The following is a 17584-nucleotide window of genomic DNA, read 5'->3' on the forward strand; positions in this document are numbered from 1 at the left end:
CTGTTGTCATAACCCATGAGGCAAAATCCCAACACTGGAATCAGTCAGCCATCCACATTCCTCAAGCCTGGCCATGGCTGCAGAGAATCTCGATGCTGAGCAGGTCACTGGGTACTAATGCTCACAGACCTCGGTGGGCTTGACTCTGCCCAGCCATCTTGCTGTGTTTCTCTGGTAGCTTTGGTTTCACTCCCCAGGACATCTCATTGCTTCCTCCTCCTCCTCCCGCCTCTCAACCAATGACCCTACATGTACTTAACTGAGAAACCATCTGACCTGACTGCCATTTCCCACCACCAAACCCTGAACTTCCTGCATCACACCATCCTTCCTCCTCCTCTCAGCTTGAGATTGCGATGCCTCCACTTACACTCCTTGCCTTTCCGGAGATTGCTCCCTCAGTGAACTAGCCTCTGGGATCATCATTTCTCAGCAGTGGCCACAGGACTGGAAAAGATCAGTTTTCATTCCAATCCCAAAGAAAGGCAATGCCAAAGAATGCTCAAACTACTGCACAATTGCACTCATCTCACACGCTAGTAAAGTAATGCTCAAAATTCTCCAAGCCAGGCTTCAGCAATATGTGAACCATGAACTTCCAGATGTTCAAGCTGATTTTAGAAAAGGCAGAGGAACCATATATCAAATTGCCAACATCTGATGGATCATCGAAAAAGCAAGAGAGTTCCAGAAAAACATCTATTTCTGCTTTATTGACTATGCCAAAGCCTTTGACTGTGTGGATCACAATAAACTGTGGAAAATTCTTCAAGAGATGGGAATACCAGACCACCTGACCTGCCTCTTGAGAAACCTATATGCAGGTCAGGAAGCAACAGTTACAACTGGAAATGGAACAACAGACTGGTTCCAAATAGGAAAAGGAGTACATCAAGGATGTATATTGTCACCCTGCTTATTTAACTTACATGCAGAGTACATCATGAGAAACGCTGGGCTGGAAGAAGCACAAGCTGGAATCAAGATTGCTGGGAGAAATATCAATAACCTCAGATATGCAGATGACACCACCCTTATGGCAGAAAGTGAAGAGGAACTAAAAAGCCTCCTGATGAAAGTGAAAGAGGAGAGTGAAAAAGTTGGCTTAAATCTCAACATTGAGAAAACTAAGATCATGGCATCTGGTCCCATCACTTCATGGCAAATTGATGGGGAAACAGTGGAAACAGTGTCAGACTTTATTTTTTGGGCTCCAAAATCACTGCAGATGGTGACTGCAGCCATGAAATTAAAAGATGCTTAGTCCTTGGAAGGAAAGTTATGACCAACCTAGATAGCATACTCAAAAGCAGAGACATTACTTTGCCAACAAAGGTCCATCTAGTCAAGGCTATGGTTTTTCCAGTGGTCTTGTATGGATGTGAAAGTTGGACTGTGAAGAAAGCTGAGCACCAAAGAATTGATGCTTTTGAACTGTGGTGTTGGAGAAGACTCTTGAGAATCCCTTGGACTGCAAGGAGATCCAACCAGCCCATCCTAAAGGAGATCAGTCCTGGGTGTTCATTGGAAGGACTGATGCTAAAGCTGAAACTCCAATACTTTGGTCACCTCATTCGAAGAGTTGACTCATTGGAAAAGACTGATGCTAGGAGGGATTGGAGGCAGGAGGAGAAGGAGACGACAGAGGATGAGATGGCTGGATGGCATCACCGACTCAATGGACATGAGTTTGGGTGAACTCCAGGAGTTGGTGATGGACAGGGAGGCCTGGCGTGCTGTGATTCATGGGGTCGCAGAGTCGGGCACGACTGAGCGACTGAACTGAACGTCATTTCTCACCACCTAATAATTCCTGTCAGTCTACAAACAGGACTGAGTAACTCCCAGGGGTAGGGATCCCCCCTTTTCCCATGTCATTCTCCAGCTTCAGCCTCATTTCTCTTCTCTGCTTCCCCAAAGAATTGCTGACATGCTCAGTTTCCACTTCCCTACTTCCTATTCTGTTTTTCTTCCCCCATGCTTACAAAGAATAGTTAATTAATGACAGGAAAATTCTCATAAGAGAATGTAAAGTGAATATAGGCTGGATATAAAGCTGCATATTCTGTCTGATTCCAATTATTTATACATTAAAAATGAAGGAAAGAGCAAAATTCTAACGGTGGTCATTCGTGAATGTTGGGATTAGAGGTGATTTTTGTTTGCTTGGGATGCTTTTCTTTTTTCCTATTTTCTTCAGTGAACAAATTTTACCTTTTTATAATCCAAAAAAGTAAAATATATATGGGAGAGTAGAAGCCTCTCTTTAACTAAAAGTCTGTTGTGTCTCTGCCTAAGTAGAATATATATCTTCCTGTACTGCCAAATCGTCACAGCTTTTTATCTTCTGTAATTATTTGTTAGAAGTTTAGGAAGACAACTTTTGTCATATATTCTTGTGTATGCTTTCTCCTTTTTACCATCTTTCTTTCTTATTCTTTTAGTTTTCATTTTAATCAAAGATACATATGTACATAGTTAAATAATTCAAAGAGTTTCAGAAACCTTATGAAGACAAACAGAAGTCCTTGTATCTTTTCTTTTGGTATTTTCCTTCACATTTCTAAACCACGTGGTTGTAGAACTATTTGCTGAATGTTTCAGTTCAGTTCAGTTCAGTCGCTCAGTCGTGTCCGACTCTTTGCGACCCCATGAATCATAGCATGCCAGGCCTCCCTGTCCATCACCAACTCCCGGAGTTCACTCAGACTCACGTCCATCGAGTCAGTGATGCCATCCAGCCATCTCATCCTCTGTCGTCCCCTTCTCCTCCTGCCCCCAATCCCTCCCAGCATCAGAGTCTTTTCCAATGAGTCAACTCTTCGCATGAGGTGGCCAGAGTACTGGAGTTTCAGCTTTAGCATCATTCCCTCCAAAGAAATCCCAGGGCTGATCTCCTTCAGAATGGATTGGTTGGATCTCCTTGCAGTTGCCAGTATTACTTATGGAAGTTGGAGATTTAGCTCATACATGAACACATCATCTTCACTCCTCATTTTCCCAATAGAGCTGCTGTCTCACCTTTTATGAGCTCATTAAGTGCTTGCATTATTATGACTATGAGAATGTTATTCACATTGAGCCAGTTAGTGTACTATGATACTATTTCCTACCTTGAAAAACTTCATTTTCTCTGGACTTAAACTTGTCTTTTTAGAAAGTTTGCTTATTTTTTATGTGCTTATTGCTAATCCCCACACTCTTTGACAGAAATTAAAATCTCTCAGTATTTTCAGACTTTAAAAATTTTATTTGTTTATTTATTTTTGGCTGTGCTGGATCTTAGTTGCTGTGTGCACTACTCTCAGTTGCGCTGCAAGGGCTTCTCATTGTGGTGGCTTCTCTTGTTGCAGAGCATGGGCTCTAGGGTACACAGGCTTCAGTAGCTGTGGCTCCTGGGCTCTAGAGCACTGGCTTAGTCGTTGTAGCACATGGACTTACATGCTCTATGGCATGTGGGATCCTTTCAGCCCAGGGATCAAACCCGTATCCTCTGCAGGCGGTTGCTTTGCCACAGAGGGAAAGTGAAAGTGTTACTTGTTCAGTCATGTCCGACTCTTTGCGACCCCATGGACTGCAGCCCGCCAGGCTCCTTTGTCCATGGAATTCTCCAGGCAAGAATACTGGAGTGGGTAGCCATTCCCTTCTCCAGGGGATCTTCCCGTCCCAGGAATCAAACTTGGGCTTCCTGTATTGCAGGCAGATTCTTTATCATCTGAGCCACTGGGGAAGCCCCGAACAAAATATTTTTCCTCCCAATATTCTCCCTGGAGACCTGCTTCCTTCTGCTCCTTTAACCATCATTCTAGAGATCCCGTTTGCCTCTCTTGTGGTTAGATCTCCTATTTCCTAAGTCCTTTGAAGATTTTTTTCTCCTTCTTTTGCTGCAATGCAGCTCATCCCTAAGCAGCTTCCTGAGAAATGGTGCATGGAAGGTAAAAATTTTAAGATTTTGTATTCTGAAAATGTCTTGATTTCTCACGTGTTTGAAAGGCTGCATATAGAATCAGTTCAGTTCAGTCACTCAGTCATGTCCAGCTCTTTGCGACCCCATGAATCGCAACATGCCAGGCCTCCCTGTCCATCACCAACTCCCGGAGTCCACTCAGACTCACGTCCATCGAGTCAGTGATGCCATCCAGCCATCTCATCCTCTGTCGTCCCCTTCTCCTCCTGCCCCCAATCCCTCCCAGCATCAAAGTCATTTCCAATGAGTCAAGTCTTTGCATGAGGTGGCCAAAGTACTGTAGTTTCAGCTTCAGCATCATTCCTTCCAAAGAAATCCCAGGACTGATCTCCTTTAGAATGGACTGGTCGCATATAGAATACTAGGTAGCAAATCAGTTTCCCTTAGAATTTGAAAGCATTGCTCTGTTATAGCCTAAGTTCCAGTGGGACTGGTAAAATCTTCATGCCATCCATTCCAGTTCTTTTCTCTCTGGGAGCACTGAGAATCCCCTTTTTGTCCTCATCGTTCTGAAAGCTCATGATGATGAGTGCTGGTGTCAAGCGCTCTTTCATTTACTAGGCCCCTACTTGCTGTCATCTTTTAGTCTGAAAATCATATCCTTCAGTTCACTATGTTGTCTATTTTATCATATCTTCCTTCTTTTTTTTCCTCTGTTCTATTTTCTGCAAATCTTATTAGTAGATGTCAGACCCAAATTGATTCTCCAATCTCTTCTCTCCTACTACCCATCTCTATCTTTTGTTCTGTTTTCTGGGAGTAATTTACCTCCCACTTTCCTCTATTGAATTTTTTATGTTAAATGTTATCTCAAAATGTTAATCTCCAAGAGCTTTTTAATATTTTCAATAACTCATTCAACAAATATTTATGGAGAATCGAGCACATGCCAGGCATTCTTCTAGGTGACAGGGATCTAACAGTGAAGAAAGACAAAAACTGCTGTTCCTTTGGGTCTATTTGTACTCTACTTCTTTGAAAAACAACACCAACCCTATTGAGGTGTAGTTTACATGAAGTAAAAGGAACCTATTTAAGTGTGATAAAATTTGGTAAAATTTGTCAAATTAATACACCCATGTAACCACCACCACAGTCAGGATATAGGAAATTCTCACCACACCAGAAAGTTCCCTTGAGTCCCTTTGCACTTGATCATCCCCTTATCCTGGTCTCAGGCATCCACCAATCTGCTTTATGACAATACAGATTAGACTGACCTCTTCTTGAGTTTCATATGAATGGAATTTTAAATGTTCACTCTTTTGCACCTGGCTTCTCTCACAAAGAAAATGGTTTCAGGCTTTTATATTGCTGCTGCTTCAGTCATTTCGTCTCACTGCTGGATAGCATTCCACTGCACCTCGCAGATTTCTATCTATTCACCTTGCGACCGACGGTGGGGTTGCTTCCAGTTTTGAGATTAGGAAGAAAGTTGAAATAAACATTTGTACACAGGTCTTTGTATGGATAGGTTTTTGTTTCTTTGGAATAAATATCTAGGAATGAAATTGCTGAATTGCATAGTTACATGTTGAAGTTTATAAGAAAATGCCAAACAGTTTTCCAAAGTGGTTGTACTATTTTAGAGTTCCACCAGCAGAATTCCAATTATTCTACATTCTTTCCAGGAGTTGATATTTTTAGGCTTTTTCATTTTAATCATTTTAGAGGATGTATAGTAGTAACTTGTTGGATTTTAATTTGCATTTCCTTGGTGACTGATCTTCTCATGTGTTTGTTAGCTTTTTGGTGTTAAGAAACTTTGATGAAGGATCCATTCAAATCTTTAAAAAAATTTTTTTAAACTGAGTTCATATTCTTGTTCTTGAGTTGTAAGAGTTCTTTACATGTATTGGATACAAGTCCTTTGTCACATAAATGCATTGCAGATATTTTCTCTCAATTTGCAGCTTAAATTTTTTTCTTAACAGTCTGTTTCAAAAAATAAAAGTTTAAATTTTAATGAAGTCTAATTTATCCATTTTTTTCTTCTATGATTTGTGTCTTTTGTGTCCTATGTAAGAAATTCTTAACATAGTCTTGAAGATTTTGTCCTGCTTTTCTTCTAGAAGTTCTATGAATTTAGCTTTTATGTTTGAGCCCATGATTCATTTCAGGTTAACTTTTGTGTGTGGAGAAGGATTAGGGTAAAGTACTTTCATTTTTCCATATGGATATTCACTTACTCCTGTGTCATTTTTTGAAAAGACAATCCATTGATCATTGAATTACATTGTCATCTTTGTAAAAAAAAAAAAAAAAAACAACTGATTATAGATGTGTGGGTTTATTTCTGGATTCTTTATTCTGTTCTGTTGAGAATCAATACCACATCTTCTAGATTACTGTAGCTTTATGGATGGATGGACACTATATCCTCCATATACACTAAATCTTCTTTGTTTTCTTTTTCAAAATAGTTTTGCCAATTCTAGGTCCTTTGCAATTCTATTTAAATTTTAGAACTAACTTGTCAATTTTTATCCAAAAGAAGCTTGCTGGAATTTTGTTTGGGATTGCTTTCAATCTATAGATTAATGTGAGGAGAATTGATATTTTAATAACATTGAATTTTTATTCAATGAATATGGTGGATCTCTCCATTTCTTTAGGGGTCTTCTAAATTTTTTCTTAGCAATGTTTGTAGTTTTTATTGGACATGTGGTATTGAATTTATCCCTAAGTATTTCATTTTTTGATGCTATTATAAAGGGTATTTTTAATTTTCAATTTCCATCTTTCAGTTTGTTTATCAACCTTACATCCTGCATCCTTGCTACACTCACTTATTGGTTCTAAATCCAAAACGTTTAGGATTTTCTTCATTACAATAAATAAAAGCAGTTATACTGTATCTTTTCCTATCTGTTTGCCTCCTATTTATTTTTCTGTGCCTGTTACAGCTTTGTACTGGCAAAGACCTCCTAATATTGAATAGAAGTGACGGAAGTGGGCCTGTTTACCTTGATCTTGATTTTAAGGGAAAACACCTTTCATCTCTACCTATTTTTCTTGATAGCATCTGTTCTCATTTCATGCATCTTTCAAGGTTCTTTGCCTTTACTTGAGGATATCAGTTATAGTGTTGGTTGATTAGTTGTTTTAGATTTTCAATGTTCTTTGCCTTGTTTTTGATTCTGCCAAGTTTTTTGTTTGTGTTCTTTTGTTTTGCTTAGTTGTTTTTGTTTGTTTTGCTTTTCTTTTTCATTTTATGGCTTTCTCAAATGGACTTACATCACTGTCTATTCATATTTGAAAGTGAGGTACTGCAGACTGCTGGTTAGTCCCCAAATCCTTTCTTCCTGGATAGTTGGCTGCCCAGCTAAAGGATACATTTTCTAGCCTCTTCTGTGACTAGATGAGGTCATGCAGCCAAGTTTCACTAATAAACTGAATGGAATTTCTATGTGCTGCTTCTGCCTCATATGCTTACAACAAAATTGCTGCCCTGATTTTCCTCTGTTTTCCTTCCTGCAAGCTGGAGCACAGATGGCCCATGATTCAGTGAAGACAATCTTTTAGGGGATGACAAACCAATGAAAGGAAACTGGGTCTGTGAATGACCTGTGGGACAAAGAGAAACTAAATTCTATCTTCTTTAGTCCACTGTATTTTGGGGTCTCCTTGGTATAGCAATTCAAACTCTGCTCTAACTGATATTTCAGCTAATACAAGCACTGAAAAGCTGGCTGGAAGCTTCAGGTGTGAACTTCCAGGGGTGAGTTTCACTCCAAGGCAGTGGCTCTCCAGGTGTGGTCCAGAAACCTGGGGGTCCTTGAGGCCATTTCAGAGGGTACTTGAAGTCAAAATTATTTTCATGACAATACTAAACTATTATTTACCTTTTTCACTCTCATTCTTTCCTGAGTGTCAGCAGAGTTTTCCAGAAGCTACATGACCTGTGATAGCATAACAGAATGAATGAAGAACCTCAGATTTGCAAAAATGTAAAACAATGCCACTCTTCTCACTAAATATTTTTACTTGAAAACTGCAGTTATTTTTCATAAAAATATATTAACACATAATTTCTTGTTATTTTTAAATGAGTATGTAAATATTCTTTAATTTTTTCATTTCAATCTTGAATGTGTATAATCCATCTTTTTCAAAATTGAAGTATAGTTGCTTTACAATCTTGTATTAGTTTCAGTGTATAGCCCAGGGATTAACATATACCTGAAAAGTATATGTATATAAATAAGTAATATATGTATTTTCCAGATGCTTCTCCCTTGTAGGTTATTACAAAATATTGAGTATAGTTCCCTGTGCTACATAGTAGGTGCTTGTTGGTTACCTATTTTATAGTATAGGTATATATTTATTTTATATACATATAGTAATATGTATATGTTAATCCCAAAACTCCTTATTTCTGCCCCCTCCATAGTACATTTTTAAAAGCTCTTTGCAATACTTAATAACTTTGAAGAACACAGAAGTTCCTAAGATGAAAAAGTTTAAGAACCATTGCACAAGTATGACCTGCCAGGGTGCTTTCAGTGGGGATTTCCAACTGTCAGGATCTGTGGGGTTTTCTCCTGCTTAGAAACTTTCAGAGACCTCTCACTGCACTTAGAACGTTTTTAGAAAGCCTGCATCTGGGGCTTGCTTATTTCACCACTGTCATGGTGGGTAACTCTCCCAGTCCCACTCACTCGCTATAGTTCGGCCACACTGGGTTCCTTCAGGGCACCAAGGTCCAGCCTGCCTGGAGGTCTCTGCAATGTAGGGAAACGGCTCCACTGTGGCACCCTGGTAACCTTACACGTCTCAACAGGGTCCATATCAGCAATGCTGGAACTTCAGCGAAATTTGTCTTGCAGAATACCATGTGATCCTCCTATGACAAGAGGCCGGTGAAGAGCTGCTACAAGGCCATTTTTACTCATTTCCTTATCTACCAGGAAAGCTGTCAGGAGATAGTTTCTCCTAGCCTCTGGGTTCTGGTGAGGTCTGAGGCTTTCTGTCTCACCCACCCCACCACCCCGTTAGGGCGTGGGCTCCTCAGCAACAGGGCGTCCTGACCTCTGGCCCCATTTGTTTCTGTGATGCACTACTCAAAGGTCATTGCTGCTGCTGCTGCTGCTAAGTCGCTTCAGTCGTGTCCGACTCTGTGCGACCCCATAAACGGCAGCCCACCAGGCTCCCCCGTCCCTGGGATTCTCCAGGCAAGAACACTGGAGTGGGTTGCCATTTCCTTCTCCAATGCATGAAAGTGAAAAGTGAAAGTGAAGTCGCTCAGTCGTGTCCGACTCTTAGCGACCCCATGAACTGCAGCCTACCAGGCTCCTCCATCCATGGGATTTTCCAGGCAAGAGTACTGGAGTGGGGTGCCATTGCCTTCTCCACTCAAAGGTCATTAGGAGTTAGCATCTTTGGCTACTCTTCCTTTTGGTGTCTGTATAAGTAATAAACTGAATCTAAACATGGCTCCTTTTCTCCTTACCAGCCAAATCTCTCTGCCATGCCTTTCCTTGGGCTGGACATGTCAATGTTATTCTCTCTTCCCATCCCACCCAACCTTTCACATCTAACTTCTTTACTTCTTGCTGTAAATGTTATTTCCTCATGGAGCCCTCCTTGACTAGCTCACTCAAAACGGACGCACTGTATCAGACACAGTTGGTTGCAATTCCAACATCCATTCTCCCTTGCATCCTGTTCCTTGCTAACAAGCAGCCTCATCTTGATTTCTTAGCACATTAGGCTGTCATGTTGTTGAAGAGAGGCCAGCCCTCCCCAGTCCCAGGGGCTGACTTTTGGCTCATCAAATTCCAACACTGTAATGCTGTCCTTTGCCAGTGACTGTTGTGTAAAGGGGCAGATGACACAATTCTGCCCAATAGCACATGGGTGGAAGTCTGTTTGCGTGCTTCTGAGAAACTTTACCTCACTCATCTGAAGGGACCAAAAACATGACATGCCCTTTTCCTGCCTTCTGGCCTTTGGTTGTTGTTGTGTGAGAACATTAAACTTGAACCTTCTACAGTCATCTCGTGTCCTTGTGGGGACAAGCAGGAGGATGAAAGTCAACACCTGAAGATGGCAAAGCTGAAAGATGGAAACATTCTGAGTCACTGAGGGCTTGGTAAGCCACTAAATTAACCAACATCAGACCAGCTCTCCCCTGGGACTTGCTGGTTGATATATTTCTTTACTGTTTAAGTCAACTGAGTCCACCCTTCCATTACTTGCAGTACTTCCTTACTGATTCATCATTGTCTTATTGTCTATTTCCTTCATGAAGCTAGTCGAAATTCCATATCATTTATTCCTTTGTGTACTTCTCTTTTGCCTGAATACACCACTCTCCCTTCATCCCATAATGTAAATTCCATGAGGACAGGGGCCTTCTCCGTCTTCTTCATCACTTATCTCCAGTGTCTAGTATGATACAAGAGCCCCCAATAAACATGTGTCAAATGGATAAAGAAAGAGTTGTTTTTCTATAATTACTTGCTTTAGTTACCATCCTTCCCATTATGGCACTGATCCTGGAAGTAGAATCAACCTCTGTTTAGATATTAATTACAGATTGCACAGTTCCACAGCTTCGAATAGCACAGGCTATGGCTTAAGACATATCTGCCACTTGCCAGCCATGTGACTGTAACCAAGTTACCTGGCTTATCTGAATCTCCATTTCTTCAGCCTTGTCTAACTCAATGAAACTATGAGCCAGGCCATGTAGGGCCATCCAAAATGGACGGGTCATGGTGGAGAGTTCTGACAAAACATGGTCCACTGGCAAAGGGAATGGCAAACCACTTCAGTATTCTTGCCTTGAGAACCCCATGAACAGTATGAAAAGGCAAAAAGATAGGACATTGAAAGATGAACTTTCCAGGTCAGTAGGTGCCCAATATGCTACTGGAGATCAGTGGAGAAATAACTCCAGAAAGAATGAAGAGATGGAGCCAAAGCAAAAACACCCAGTTGTGGATGTGACTGGTGATGGAAGTAAAGTCTGATGCTATAAAGAGCAATACTGCATAGGAACCTGGAATGTTACGTCCTTGAATCAAGGCAAATTGGAAGTGGTCAAACAGGAAACGGCAAAAGCGAACATCAACATCTTAGGAATCAGCTAACTAAAATGGTCTGGAATGGGTGAATTTCATTCAGATGACCATTATATCTACTACTGTGGGCAAAAATCCCTTAGAAGAAATGGAGTAGCCATCATGGTCAACAAAAGAGTCTGAAATGCAGTTCAGTTCAGTTCAGTTGCTCAGTCGTGTCCGACTCTTTGCGACCCCATGAACTGCAGCACGCCAGGCCTCCCTGTCCATCACCAACTCCCAGAGTTCACCCAAACTCATGTCCATTGAGTCGGTGATGCCATCCAGCCATCTCATCCTCTGTCGTCTCCTTCTCTCCTGCCCCCAAACCCTCCCAGCATCAGGGTCTTTTCCAATGAGTCAACTCTTCACATGACGTGGCCAAAGTACTGGAGTTTCAGCTTTAGCATCAGTCCTTCCAATGAACACCCAGGACAGATCTCCTTTAGGATGGACTTGTTGGATCTCCTTGCAGTCCAAGGGACTCTCAAGAGTCTTCTCCAACACCACAGTTCAAAAGCATCAATTCTTCGGCGCTCAGCTTTCTTCACAGTCCAACTCTCACATCCATACAAGACCACTGGAAAAACCATAGCCTTGACTAGACGGATCTTTGTTGGCAAAGTAATGTCTCTGCTTTTCAATATACTATCTAGGTTGGTCATAACTTTCTTTTTTTTTTTTTTTAACTTTTTTATAACCTTCCAAGGAGTAAGCGTCTTTTAATTTCATGGCTGCAGTCACCATCTGCAGTGATTTTGGAGCCCAAAAAAGTAAAGTCTGACACTGTTTTCACTGTTTCCCCATCTATTTGCCATGAAGTGATGGGACCAGATGCCATGATCTTAGTTTTCTGAATGTTGAGATTTAAGCCAGCTTTTTCACTCTCCTCGTTCAATTTCATCAAGAAGCTTTTTAGTTCTTCTTCACTTTCTGCCATAAGGGTGGTGTCATCTGCATATCTGAGGTTATTGATATTTCTCCCAGCAATCTTGATTCCAGCTTGTGCTTCTTCCAGCCCAGCGTTTCTCATGATGTACTCTGCATAGAAGTTAAATAAGCAGGGTGACAATAGACAGCCTTGACGTACTCCTTTTCCTATTTGGAACCAGTCTGTTGTTCCATGTCCAGTTGTAACTGTTGCTTCCTGACCTGCATATAGATTTCTCAAGAGGCAGGTCAGGTGGTCTGGTATTCCCATCTCTTTCAGCAATCTCAAAAACAACAGAATGATCTCTGTTCATTTCCAAGGCAAACCATTCAATATCACAGTAATCCAAGTCTATGCCCCGACCAGTAATACTGGAGAAGCTGAAGTCGAACAGTTCTATGAAGACCTACAAGACCCTCTAGAACTAACACCCAAAAGAGATATCCTTTTCATTATAGGGTATGGAATGCAAAAATAGAAAGTCAATAAATACCTGGAGTAATAGGCAAATTTGGCCTTGGAGTACAGAATGAAGCAAGGCAAAGGCTAATAGAGTTTTGCCAAGAGAACGCACTGGTCATAGCAAACACCCTCTTCCAACAACACAAGAGAAGATTCTACACATGGACATCACCAAATGGTCAATACCAAAATCAGATTGATTATATTCTTTGCAGCCAAAGATGGAGAAGCTGTATACAGTCAGCAAAAATAAGACCAAGAGCTGACTGTGGCTCAGATCATGAACTCCTTATTCCCAAATTCAGACTTAAATTGAAGAAGTGGGGAAAACCACTAGACCATTCAGGTATAACCTAAATCAAATCCCTTACGATTAAACGGTGAAGTGAGAAATAGATTCAAGGGATTAGATCCAATAGACAGAGTGCCTGAAGAACTATGGATGGAGGTTTGTGATGTTGTACAGGAGGCAGTGATCAAGACCATCCCCAAGAAAAAGAAATGCAAAAAGGCAAAATGGTTGTCTGAGGAGGCTTTACAAATAGCTGTGAAAAGAAGAGAAGCGAAAGGCAAAGGAGAAAAGGAAAGATATACCCATTTGAATGCAGAGTTCCAAAGAATAGCCTTCCTCAGTGATCAATGCAAAGAAATAGAGGAAAATGATAGAGTAGGAAAGACTAGAGATCTCTTCAAGAAAATTAGAGATACCAAGGGAGCATTTCATGCAAAGATGGGCACAATGAAGGACAGAAATGGTATGGACCTAACAGAAACAGAAGATATTAAGAAAAGGTGGCAAGAATACACAGAACTATACAAAAAAGATTTTCACGACCCAGATAATCACGATGATGTGATCACTCACCTAGAGCCGGATATCCTGAAATATGAAGTTGTGGGCCTTAGGAAACATCACTACAAACAAAGCTAGTGGAGGTGATGAAACTCCAGTTAAGCTATTTCAAATCCTAAAAGATGATGCTGTAAAAGTGCTGCACTCAATATGCCAGCAAATTTGGAAAATTCAGCAGTGGCCACAGGACTGGAAAAGGTCAGTTTTCATTCCAATCCCAAAGAAAGGTAATGCCAAAGAATGTTCAAACTATCACACAATTGTACTCATCTCACACACTAGCAAATACTCAAAATTCTACAAGCCAGGCTTCAACAGTACGTGAACCATGAACTTCCAGATGTTCAAGCTGGATTTAGAAAAGGCAGAGGAACCACAAATCAAATTGCCAAAATCCACTGGATCAAGAGAGTTCCAGAAAACATCTACTCCTGTTTCATTGATTATGCCAAAGCCTTTGACTGTGTGGATCACAAAAAACTGTGGAAAATTCTGAAAGAGATGGGAATACCAGAGCACCTGACCTCCTCTTGAGAAAACTGTATGCAGGTCAGGAAGGAACAGTTAGAACTGGATGTGAAACAACAGACTGGTTCCAAATAGGGAAAGGACTACGTCAAGGCTGTATATTGTCACCCTGCTTATTTAACTTATATACAGAGTACATCATGAGAAACGGTGGGCTGGAAGAAGCACAAGCTGGAATCAAGATTGCCGGGAGAAATATCAATAACCTCAGATATGCAGATGACACCACCCTTATGGCAGACAGTGAAGAAGAACTAAAAAGCTTCTTGATGAAAGTGAAAGAGAAGAGTGAAAATGTTGGCTTAAAAGTCAACATTCAGAAAACTAAGATCATGGCATCCGGTCCCATCACTTCATGGCAAATAGATGGGGAAACAGTGACAAATTTTTATTATTTGGGCTCCAAAATCACTGCAGATGATGACTGAAGCCATGAAATTAAAAGAAGCTTGTTCCTTGGAAGAAAAGTTATAACCAACCTAGACAGCATATTCAGAGAAGGTGATGGCACCCCACTCGAGTACTCTTGCCTAGAAAATCCCATGGATGGAGGAGCCTGGTAGGCTGCAGTCCATGGGGTCGCGAAGAGTCAGACACGACTGAGCAACTTCACTTTCACTTTTCACTTTCATGCATTGGAGAAGGAAATGGCAACCCACTCCAGTGTTCTTGCCTGGAGAATCCCAGGGACGGGGGAGCCTGGTGGGCTGCCGTCTATGGGGTCGCGCAGAGTCGGACACGACTGAAGCAACTTAGCAGCAGCAGCAGCAGACAGCATATTAAAAGGCAGAGACATTACTTTGCCAACAAACATTTGTCTAGTCAAAACTATGGTTTTTCCAGTAGTCATGTATGGATGTGAGAGTTGGACTATAAAGAAAGCTGAGTGCCAAAGAATTGATGCTTTTGAACTCTGGTGTTGGAGAAGACTCTTGAGAGTCCCTTGGACTGCAAGGAGATCTAACCAGTCCATCCTAAAGGAAATCAGTCTGAATATTCATTGGAAGGACTGATGCTGACACTGAAACTCCAATACTTTGACCACCTGATGCAAAGAACCAGTTCATTTGAAAAGACCCTGATGCTGGGAAAGATTGAAGGCGGGAGAAGAAGGGGACGACAGAGGATGAGATGGTTGGAAGGCACCACCCATTCAATGGACATGAGTTTGAGTAAACACCAGGAGTTGGTGATGGGCAGGGAGGCCTCAACATTCAGAAAACTAAGATCATGGCATCTGGTCCCATCACTTCATGGCAAATAGATGGGGAAACAGTGGAAACAGTGTCAGACTTTATTTTGGGGGGCTCCAAAATCACTGCAGATGGTGACTGCAGCCATGAAATTAAAAGGCGCTTACTCCTTGGAAGGAAAGTTATGACCAACCTAGATAGCATATTCAAAAGCAGAGACATTACTTTGCCAACAAAGGTCCGTCTAGTCAAGGCTATGGTTTTTCCAGTGGTTATGTATGGATGTGAAAGTTGGACTGTGAAGAAAGCTGAGCACTGAAGAATTGATGCTTTTGAACTGTGGTGTTGGAGAAGACTCTTGAGAGTCCCTTGGACTGCAAGGAGATCCAACAAGTCCATCCTAAAGGAAATCAGTCCTGGGTGTTCATTGGAAGGACTGATGCTAACGTTGAAACTCCAATACTTTGGCCACCTCCTGCGAAGCGTTGACTCATTGGAAAAAACTCTGATGCTGGGAGGGTTTGGGGGCAGGAGAGAAGGGGACGACAGAGGATGAGATGGCTGGATGGCATCACTGACTCGATGGGCATGAGTTTGGGTGAACTCTGGGAGTTGGTGATGGACAGGGAGGCCTGGCGTGCTGCAATTCATGGGGTCGCAAAGAGTCGGACACGACTGAGCGACTGAAATGAACTGAACTGAACTGAAGGGAGGCCTGGTGTGCTATAGTCCATGGGGTGGCAAAAAGTTGGACATGACTGAGCAACTGAACTGAACTGAATTGAAATAAGACTGTGTATTTATGAAGCAAGTGGTTCACAGTCAGCGTTCAAGATGTATTTCTTCTTAACACCAACGTGCACACCTGGCTGGAAGAAGAGCTGAAGGGGAAATGCCTTATGTAGCAATAAATTTGATCCACCCCTGAAGCTGGTGCCCCAAAGCTGCTCTTTCCCAATTTTTTTAAATATTAATTTATTTATTTAGAGGCTAATTACTCTACAACATTGTAGTGGGGTTTTTTTTGCCATACATTGACATGAATCAGCCATGGATGTACATGTGTCCCCCATCCTAAGCCTTCCTCCCACCTCCCTCCCCATCCCAGTTGTCCCAGTGCTCTGGCTTTGAGTGCCCTGTTTCATGCATCAAACTTGGACTGGTCATCTATTTCACATATGGTAATATACATGTTTCAATGCTATTCTCTCAAATCATCCCACCCTCGCCTTCTCCCACAGAGTAGAAAAGTCTGTTCTTTATATATGTGTCTCTTTTGCTGTCTCACAAATAGGGTCATTGTTACCATCTTTCTAAATTCCATATATATGTGTTAATATACTGTATTGGTGTTTTTCTTTCTGACTTACTTCACTCTGTATAATAGGCTCCAGTTTCATCCACTTCATTAGAACTGATTCAAATGCATTCTTTTTAATAGCTGAGTAATATTCCATTTTGCATATGTACCACAGCTTTCTTATCCACTCATCTGCTGATGGACATCTAGGCTGCTTCCATGTCCTGGCTATTGTAAACAGTGCTGCGATAAAAAGTGGTGTACATGTGTCTGTTTCAATTCTGGTTTCCTTGGTGTGTATGCCCAGCAATGGGATTGCTGGGTTGTATGGCGGTTCTATTTCCAGCTTTTTAAGGAACCTCCACACTGCCCCAATGCTGCTCTTTCTTAATTTTTGCCTCAGCCCAAATAAATTCTTCCCAGATAACCCCCTCAATATGATTATCCTTTATCCTTCCCATCTATCCACCTACAACTAGCCCAGGTCCACACAGTGCCCTCATGTCACATGAGCTTTCCTGTTGCCTTTGCTTCCCAGGACACAGAGGGGAAGTGGAAACAAGGCTTAGACCTAGAAGACGTGTGATCAGGTCCAGTCTGGCTCTGACTAGATGAATGACCCCAAACAAGTGATTTAACCTCTGAACTTTTGACTTCTTCATCTGTAGAACATAAGGGGTTGTAATGATGCTCATGTGGGATGTTGTAGATACACAGACTTGAAAGTTATAAAACATACAAATATTGTTGTATTTTTCATATTTTCAGCATTCCTGCTAATGAGATGAGAATAGAAGCAAACAATACTAGGGCTATTCTTGCAGGATTCTGGAGCATCCTGCCTTGCGTTTCCTGGCCACAGTCTACCTAACCAGCCACTTCAATGCTCTTCATTATTCATTCATTCAATAAATACTTATTGAGTGCCCAATGTGTGCCAAGCACTGTTGTACTTTCTGGGAACAGAACAATGAAGACTAAATATTCAGCTCTCATAGAGTTTGCATTCTGGTAGGCAGAGGAAAAGCCTGTGGGCACTTAGGGTAAATACATACTACCTGAAGAGTGCTGCCATGCATATCTCTGGCCCTTTGTTACCCCACTGGTGCCAAGCGGGGACAAAGAAGAGAGACAGAGAGGAGAGGAATGCAGGAAAAAGAAGTTGAAAGAATTCCATCATACTAGAATCCAGAAATGGGCTTGGTTTCATTACAATGAAGTGTCCATACACCACTTAGCTACCTCAGTTAAGAATGCAAAACAACAAATCTAATTATGAG

This window comes from Bos mutus, chromosome 19 (genome assembly GCF_027580195.1).
Source record: "Bos mutus isolate GX-2022 chromosome 19, NWIPB_WYAK_1.1, whole genome shotgun sequence".
NCBI classification, from domain to species: Eukaryota; Metazoa; Chordata; class Mammalia; order Artiodactyla; family Bovidae; genus Bos; species Bos mutus.